Raw genomic sequence first — 7,853 nt, 5'->3', positions numbered from 1 at the left:
CCAGTTCCCACTGAAACCCTTGGCTCTGGTGTTACTGCAGGAAGAGTTAGTCCAGACCTTGCGTTAGTGTAGGGTATGGAAAATGCTTTGCTCTTCTTGAACTGATTTGATCCAAAGAGGGACTCGTACAAACTGTCCCCCTTCAGCTTAAAACAGGGTAATAGGCCAAGAAAAGTAGTAATTTCAATGTTGAGAATTGGAAGAGGAGAAACTTTGTTTTTTCATGCTGCAGCCTCCTCCAGAATGTAGGGTGGTGGGGTTTTTTTTGTCGAAGATGAAGGTGGATGCAGCAAGCGCCTTCCTTTAGCCCCATCTTATTCCTGTTCTCATTTCTATGTTATGATGGGCTTTTTGTTTTCTCATTTGTATGTAAGAAGCAAAATTACGGCACTAATTATGCTTGTGGCTTTGCCCTTTTCTTTTAAAATTGCAATGAAAGTGTCCTTGGGTGGGCTTTAGGCTGACTAAGTGCCACTGCCTAAAATGAGCTGATTATTATTTAAGAAAAAAAAAAAAAAGGTCTTTTTAGAAGCAGCCAGAAAAAGCTGTAGGTGGCAGGAGGGTGAATAAAAGGATTAAAGGCTCATCCTTAATAGAGAGGGGCCATAGTTATCAGCTTTGTCCTGCCTCACTCTTGTCTTCCCTCCAGCCAGAAAGGCTCTCCCAGCCAGCTCCCATCAGCCTGGAGCATCTGCTCCTGTATTTGACATCCAAAAAAAAACCATAAAAAAGGGGAGGGGGGAGCAAACAGCTGAACTGCAGATGCCAAAGGAACACCTCCATTGTTGTTTATCTTCTGAATAGGAAGTTTTGGCGAGGCGGCTGCGGGAATGAGCTGTTGGGATGGTGCGGTGGTGTGAGTGAGCAGCAGTGGGGCAGGACGTGGTGGCTGGATGGGGATGGAACCTGCACCAAACTGGAGACATCCCAGTCAGTAAGAGGCTGGTCCCACCCAGCCAGTTTCAACCCGATGAGCTGCATAGGTCTTTGGTGTCAGTAGGAGCAACTTCTGGTGGTTCAGTTGAGAGTTATTAAAGATATAAAAGAGCTGGGGTGTTGTCTGTGAAGAATGAGGGAAGAGAAGGACTTTGTGGCTGGAAACAAGGAAGGGGATCCTGGTTTTCCTGTGTGTCATCTGTTTCTCTAGGAGAGCTGATACGGGCTTTTTTCCCCTCTCTTTTTCTTGCAAAACTTGACGTAGTTGTGTATCCATTTGGATACCAAAACTTTAAATGGGTGACATAAAAAAAAAAAAAAGAGCTACTTACCTTCTACTTGCCTTTAGTAGGAACTTTGCAGAGATAAGGAAATTCACATCACAGCATTTTTATAAGTGTCTTTGGTTTCTGATTCACTTCAAATTTTTAACCCAACGAAGGGATGACTGTACTGGAAATGGGCTTGTATTTCTCAGCTTTTCATGACCTCTGAGTGCATCCAGCCTCATACTGAGGCCAAAGCATAGCCCGTGGCAGAGGCAGGGTAGATGCAAGTTATTCCAAAATATACAACCAAGTAAGCAAAGTCTTAATGCTCCTTTCTCTTGTCCTCCTGCTCTTGCTTTGTGTGACAGCTCCTAGCACAAGCCATCAGTGTCAATCCCATTTGCACTATAGTATCTTATATCCTGCAGAAATCGTATGTACTTCGCAGAGTGGGTTTGGAGGCAGGAGGGAGTGTCCATAGCTGGCAAGAGCGGTTGACGGATCCTTCCCAAAACCAGAGCAGGAGGCGGAAAACCCAGCACTCTGCACCCTTGCAGCATTTAATGGGGTACGTTTAACCGTTCTTAGCCTCCCTTGGAAGCTACAGTTCAGGGTTTATATCGAGCTGTTTGAAGGCGACAAAACCTGGAGCTTGGCTTAGCTGCCTTAACGTCACTCCTAGGAGAGGCAGTGGCTGGTGGATGGAGCTGCTGGCTGAACATTAGCTCCAGGCTGTTTTTTGGAGCACTTACAAGTTTGTTGTTGTTCTTCAGGCAAAGCTGCTGGTGGGTTTTAGCCCCTTGTAGGTAGTGGTGTTGCTTCCCCATTTGCAGAAGGTGAGCAAGACCTGCCTAGTGTAACAGGGAGATGCTCTCGGACATCTACATGTATTTGAGATAGATAGATAGAAAAAATGTTAATTTATGGTTGACTTTGCAAACTAATTTTAATTCTGCCTGCAGTGAGGGTCTAAGAGCAGTCACAGCAGAGCCACCCAAGGAGAATGTTGTCTTCACAGCTTATAGGAAACCATCCTCGACTGATCCCACTGCTCGAGCATTGGCCAGTGCATTGAAGTGGTGGGATTGGCCATGTGATGAGAGGAGAACCCCCAAGAGCTGACGCTGCTCTTGTGGCCCTGTTCTGCCTGTGCAACCCTCAACCCTCTGCCCATGTAGCTCAAGACCTTTTGCTGCTTTTCATGTCAGATGTTTTCCGTAGCTAGTACTCAGCATCACTGTCAGGTTGAAAGTGTCTGTAAGCTATCAGGAACTTGGGTTTCTGTAATAAGATAGAAAATAATTTCTTGCTGTCCTGAAATGTTTTCACTCTTGCTTTTTGGGGAAGAAAGGAAATGGAAACAATAATTTCAGCTCGGTCGTGGTTTGCATTGTGCCCTGGACTGATGTATCTTGGTTCTGGAAAAAGTTATTTAAGATGTTGAAAGAAACCCCTTTGAATCTTTCAATTCTTCCCATACTTTTGCTAACAATTATTTACTGAACTGGATCTGAATTTTCCATTGATTTAAACTTTCCAAGCCTATTTCTGAGAAACTATTTATGAGAGAGGTTAAAAAAAAGCTGTTGAACTTCCCTCCTGCCTATCAAACTACAGTAGCACTTTTATTGTGATAAAATTTTTATATTTGGCTTTCACTCATTGATGGCTTATCATGAGCAGCTGCAAACTCGAACATTTTGCTTTATAGTTGTTTATGAACACACTGGTAGAAGGTGGGTAAATAGAAGAAACTTACCACTCTACTGAGCTCTGTAAGGACCTGTAATAATTAAGCATTTACTAAAGCAGCTGTTAATGACTTATGTCAGTACTTACTTATGATTAGAACTTTAATTATAAATCATTGATGTCTTGCCGAGGAGGGGAGTTAGTTTAGTTACAGAGCTAGTAAATGCCTTGGCCTCTGCTACTAAAATTTATGAGTATTTGTGAATACTTTTAGAACTGCTAACCTCAGAAAAAGCCATGGTTCCTTAGTGACAGGCAGGAATAAAGGCACTGGAGTAAGGGGCCATGTGCAGAGCTCAGCCTCAGCCAGTGCAGCAGATGAAGATGTCTTCTGGGTGAATGGATGCTCCCAACATCTGGTATCTAAAAAACTGAAGAGGTTTGGTTTTTTTTTTTTTGCTGAGATGCCCAACAAGGGCAAGACTGCACAGCCCACAAGGTGATAGCGATGGAGGAAACGGCTCCTGCAGCGTGGATACCACAGGGACCAGGCGAGCCGTGGGGTTGCAGGAGATGAGACCTGGGAAGATCCCTCAGAAGTTACCTAAGGAACAGAGTTGCAGAGCGGGTGATGAACATGGCTCAGTCAACTGTGTTGCCTAAGGTAACAGGCTGTGGTTACGCCCTGCTTTTTTGCCTGGCTCTGGCTTTATTTGAAGTTCTGTGGGTGAAACAGGCAAAGTAAGTTCAGCTTTTTTTTCTTTTTTTTGAGTGATGGCTAATGCATTTTGAAACATTTACTGATGTCAGCAACCAAAAGTAATACAAAACCTCATTTATAAAACTTGAAGATGCTTAAAGAGATCAAATAATATTGTGGATTAATTACCTGACTGATGATGCTACTGGGGAGCCTGGGAGGAATGTTTTCACTAGGCATGAGAGCTGAAAATTAAGCCATTTTGAGCCAAAAATTAAGAACATGTAAGGCAAAACCCCAGGGTTATTTTAGGGGGCAGGGAAAGGAAGGTGGAAATGTTTTAACAGGCCTGGGCTTTGAAACAGTCAGGGACACACGGAGAACCGCACATAGGCTTTCCATTGAGTTGTTGACTTGGTGTCTACGCGTGTTTGGAGAAGAGGAGGCTGAGGGGGAGACCTTGTTGCTCTCTACAACTACCTGAAAGGAGGTTGGAGTGAGGTGGGTGTTTTCTCCCAAGTAACTAGCGATAGGATTAGAGGAAATGGCCTCAACTTGCACTGGGGGAGGTTTTGACTGGATATTAGGAAAAATTTTGCTACTGAAAAAGTGGTCAATTGGGATGTGGTTTAGTGGGCGTGGTGGTGGGTTGATGGTTGGACTTGATGATCTTAGAGGTCAGTCCTTTCCAACCTTAATGATTCTGTGATTCTATATGCAGAGCTCTATGGGTGTGCTGCTAATTTCTCAAACTTTGCTTTCTGTATGACTGACCACAATGGGATGTCTGGGTGTTGCCTTCAAGTGTTGGTAATTGCCAGCTTGTGTGCAGCCACGGAAGTTTGGTTTGGGTTTTTGTGTGTGTGCATGCGTGCAGAGCAGAAGTGAAGTGGTATATTTTTCTAACAAGTGTGCATGCCCTCTGTTTTGGGGGGGGCTCTTGGAATAGCTAAAATCACACTGCCTTGGGTTGAAATGGCTATTTCGCTAATACTGCTCTAACTAACTGTATCTTTTGCCTCAGCCTGACAAACCAGACTGGAATCATTATTTCCCTCCATTATTTTTCCCCTCACTTGGGGGTTTTTTTGGTGATGTATTTAGGGTGTTTAGCTCATAGGCTGCCTGGTTTTGCCATATGCTGTTGCACTGCACACCCTAAGCCTTTGTACCTTCCTCCTTAAGGCAAGTCAAAGATGGTGGGTTTCTTCAGTTGTGGGGGCTCTTAAGCCTTGTCCCACCTGCTGGTCCTTGTTTGTTAATTCTGATGTGCTTGGACAACTGTTAAGTCTGTTTTTCTTAATTTTGGGTAGAGGTGTAGTCAGAATCTCAGTCATAGGTGTTTATGCAGTGATGGTGCCATGAACCAGGAGGAAAATTTATTGACACTGAGGTTTTTCTTTTTTGAGGTCTTTCTTACCTTCCTGCTTTGGAAAACTACTGCTGGGCAGCACCGTTATGCTCTTCACATTTCTTAAATTAATAAATACATTCAAAAAGTCCAGCTGCTGATTCTGGACCCACTGTGGCTGGCAGGTAGGCACAGGTTTGTTTGGGATCCAGTGGTTTTCCTAGTCCCAGGTCCTGTGGTGCTGGAGTGCAACCCCTGTCACCTTCCTTGCAGCCACAGGCTCCCAGCAACAACCCAGCCAGAAGTCAGGATGCCACAAGCACTGGCCTTCAAATCACTGCGGACAGTGCTGTTAATCACCACACGTGCTCAGACATGCAAATCTGTATTTGCATGCACACTCTGACAGATACCCACTCAGGCATAGTCATATGAAGATGTATGTACACACTTGGAGACAGAGACACCCCCACTCTGACACACACAGAAATGCACATGCATGCAGGGACACAGAGATGCATGTGCACACAGCCATGCATGCAGAGGGACACACCCCCACATGTACACTGTCGCACAAAGATGCCTAGTCATACATACATCAACAGTTACACCAACGCCCCCACACTGACATGTGTGTGCACACAGATATCCATGCACAAGCCCCCACAGACACAGCCATCTACACAGACACAGAGCAGGTGACAGATACACACATGTACACACATATATAAAAAAAGTCTTGCACATATATACAAGGACTCTCTTTTTTTCTCGGTATTTGCTTGGGTCAGTTCTGTGTAACTGAGCCAAATTTAGAGAAGGGAAATAAGGCATGGGAAGATCAACACACTGAAAAGTAAAGCATTTCTTAATTTATTTACCTTGCATGTGTCTCACCAGCAGCTGGTGTTCACAAAAACCCCTTGGAAACTGACAAAACTTTCAGTCAACTTGATGAATGCTTTTTAAAGTATCTAATGATAAGAAAGTTGCAGAAAATTCTTCACTCGTACAGCTTAAAAGGTGCTAAATATTGAAGAAAAAATTGTCATCAACCCCTTTTTTTATTTAAAGATAGTTTAAAAAGTTTACTTTTGTAGCTAATGTTACAGTTTTGCCTGTATGTATGTCACTGCCGCCTGTTTTCCTGAGTTGTCAAGCTTACAGACCAGAAACACCGTAGAATGCCGTGGGTGCTGCATGCTCTGCCAGGTCCCTGCAGGTGGGTACCGGGAGGGTGGCGGGAGCCCTGAACACGTTCTCTTTAGTGCCCCCTTAGAAAGTGCAAACAGGGTTAGAAAGAGAAAGGAGCAGGGAGCAAGACACACATATTTAAGAACATTTATTCAGTGCTTGCATTCAGTCATTTCTGTGTCTTCAAATATTCTTTAACTCTTTAAGGGCAGTACTAAAGGAGCTTTTTTACTACTGGCAACTCCTTTTTCCCCAGAGGAAGAACTTCAAGTGACAGCTCCTGCCACGTTTAGATGTTTGGTTATAATTTACTACAATAAATAACAATTTAGTCACTATGAAATTCCATCATAAGAAAGAAACTGTGTTTTCACAAAATTGGCTTAATGAGATCATAAAATGAGGTCAGTAAGAAAAAAAAAAACCACCTTGAAAAACATGGCTTTCATATTATACATAATTAAAAAGAACTAATAATTAATAAATAGAATTCATTTATCATTGAAATTATTATGAAGCACTTCTAAAAATTGTAAAGGCAAATCTATTTAGGCCTACAGTTAACATGCAAAGTCATCCAACAAGTAACACAAAATTGTACCTTAGTAGTCAACCGTTGCATCAACATTCAAGAAGGTCTAGACAGCAGCACAACTTCTTCTATATGGCAAACATCTCGTAACGCATCACAACGGTCTGCTTGAGCTCTGGAGGATACCTGCTGGGCGGGCAGGCAGACTCCTGCCATCCCTTTCCACTTCCAGAAGCAATGGAGATTCTTGCCATTAACAAAACTGAGCTTGCGGTGGCATAAAACAAAGGGACCGCCACAGCTTGGGGAGATGACCCTTGAGCAAAGGTATGCGTTGGCTCCCACCGCTGCAGAAACGGAGAGATGAGGGAGACCCTGACGACCGCTAACATTCAGCAGCAGCTCTGATGGCCACTGCGTCACCGGTAGCGCCGAGAGGGCGAGCGCCCACAGCCAGACTGCCAGTGCTCCCACAAGCATCGGTTATCGGTGGTGCTTCAGGCTGCCCTGACAGCAGGGTAAGCGCTCTCCTCACCCCTATGGAAAATCTGCAAAAACTTCTAACTTACTAAAGGTGGGGTGTTCTTCTTTTCTGTTTTCAAAAGGGTTAAAAAAGTAGGAAACTTTTTCATCATCTCAAATTCTTGCAAGTTACACTTATTACGTCAACTAACACACGTTACATGACAAAGTACTGCAAATTATCAAAACGTACTGTACAGAAAATTACAAATTCATTGCAAAATACATTGCGCTGCTATGGCAGAGATAAAAAGTGCTTTTTTTTTGTCAGAAAAAAGTGTTCTTCTCAAATAGGAGTGCCGTAGCCTGCAATAAAATTCTGGTGTTTCACTCTGGTTGTGCTATCATCTATTAATTATCTTTCCAACCTTGTTTGCATTTGGCGCCTTCTGCCTGGATGGCCCAGACGACAACAGCACAGGGGAACAACGGTCCACGGCAGAGCGTGGTCACCCAGCTGGTGGCCAGGATTGTTCCCCTGTCCCTCGCAGCCCCAGAGAACACCTCCTTGGGTTCTTACGCACTGCTTGGTTTCCACGGGGCTGGTTTTCCTCCGCAAGGTTTCGCTCTTCCCTGCCAGCGGTTCCCACACAACCGCCAGGATTCCTGCACGGGCGTTATCTGGACTCTGCACTGACTTCCAAAAGGTCGCCGGCT

The sequence above is a fragment of the Phaethon aethereus genome (genome assembly GCF_964289735.1).
Source record: "Phaethon aethereus genome assembly, chromosome: 3".
NCBI classification, from domain to species: Eukaryota; Metazoa; Chordata; class Aves; order Phaethontiformes; family Phaethontidae; genus Phaethon; species Phaethon aethereus.
This window is presented reverse-complemented; position numbering follows the sequence as displayed.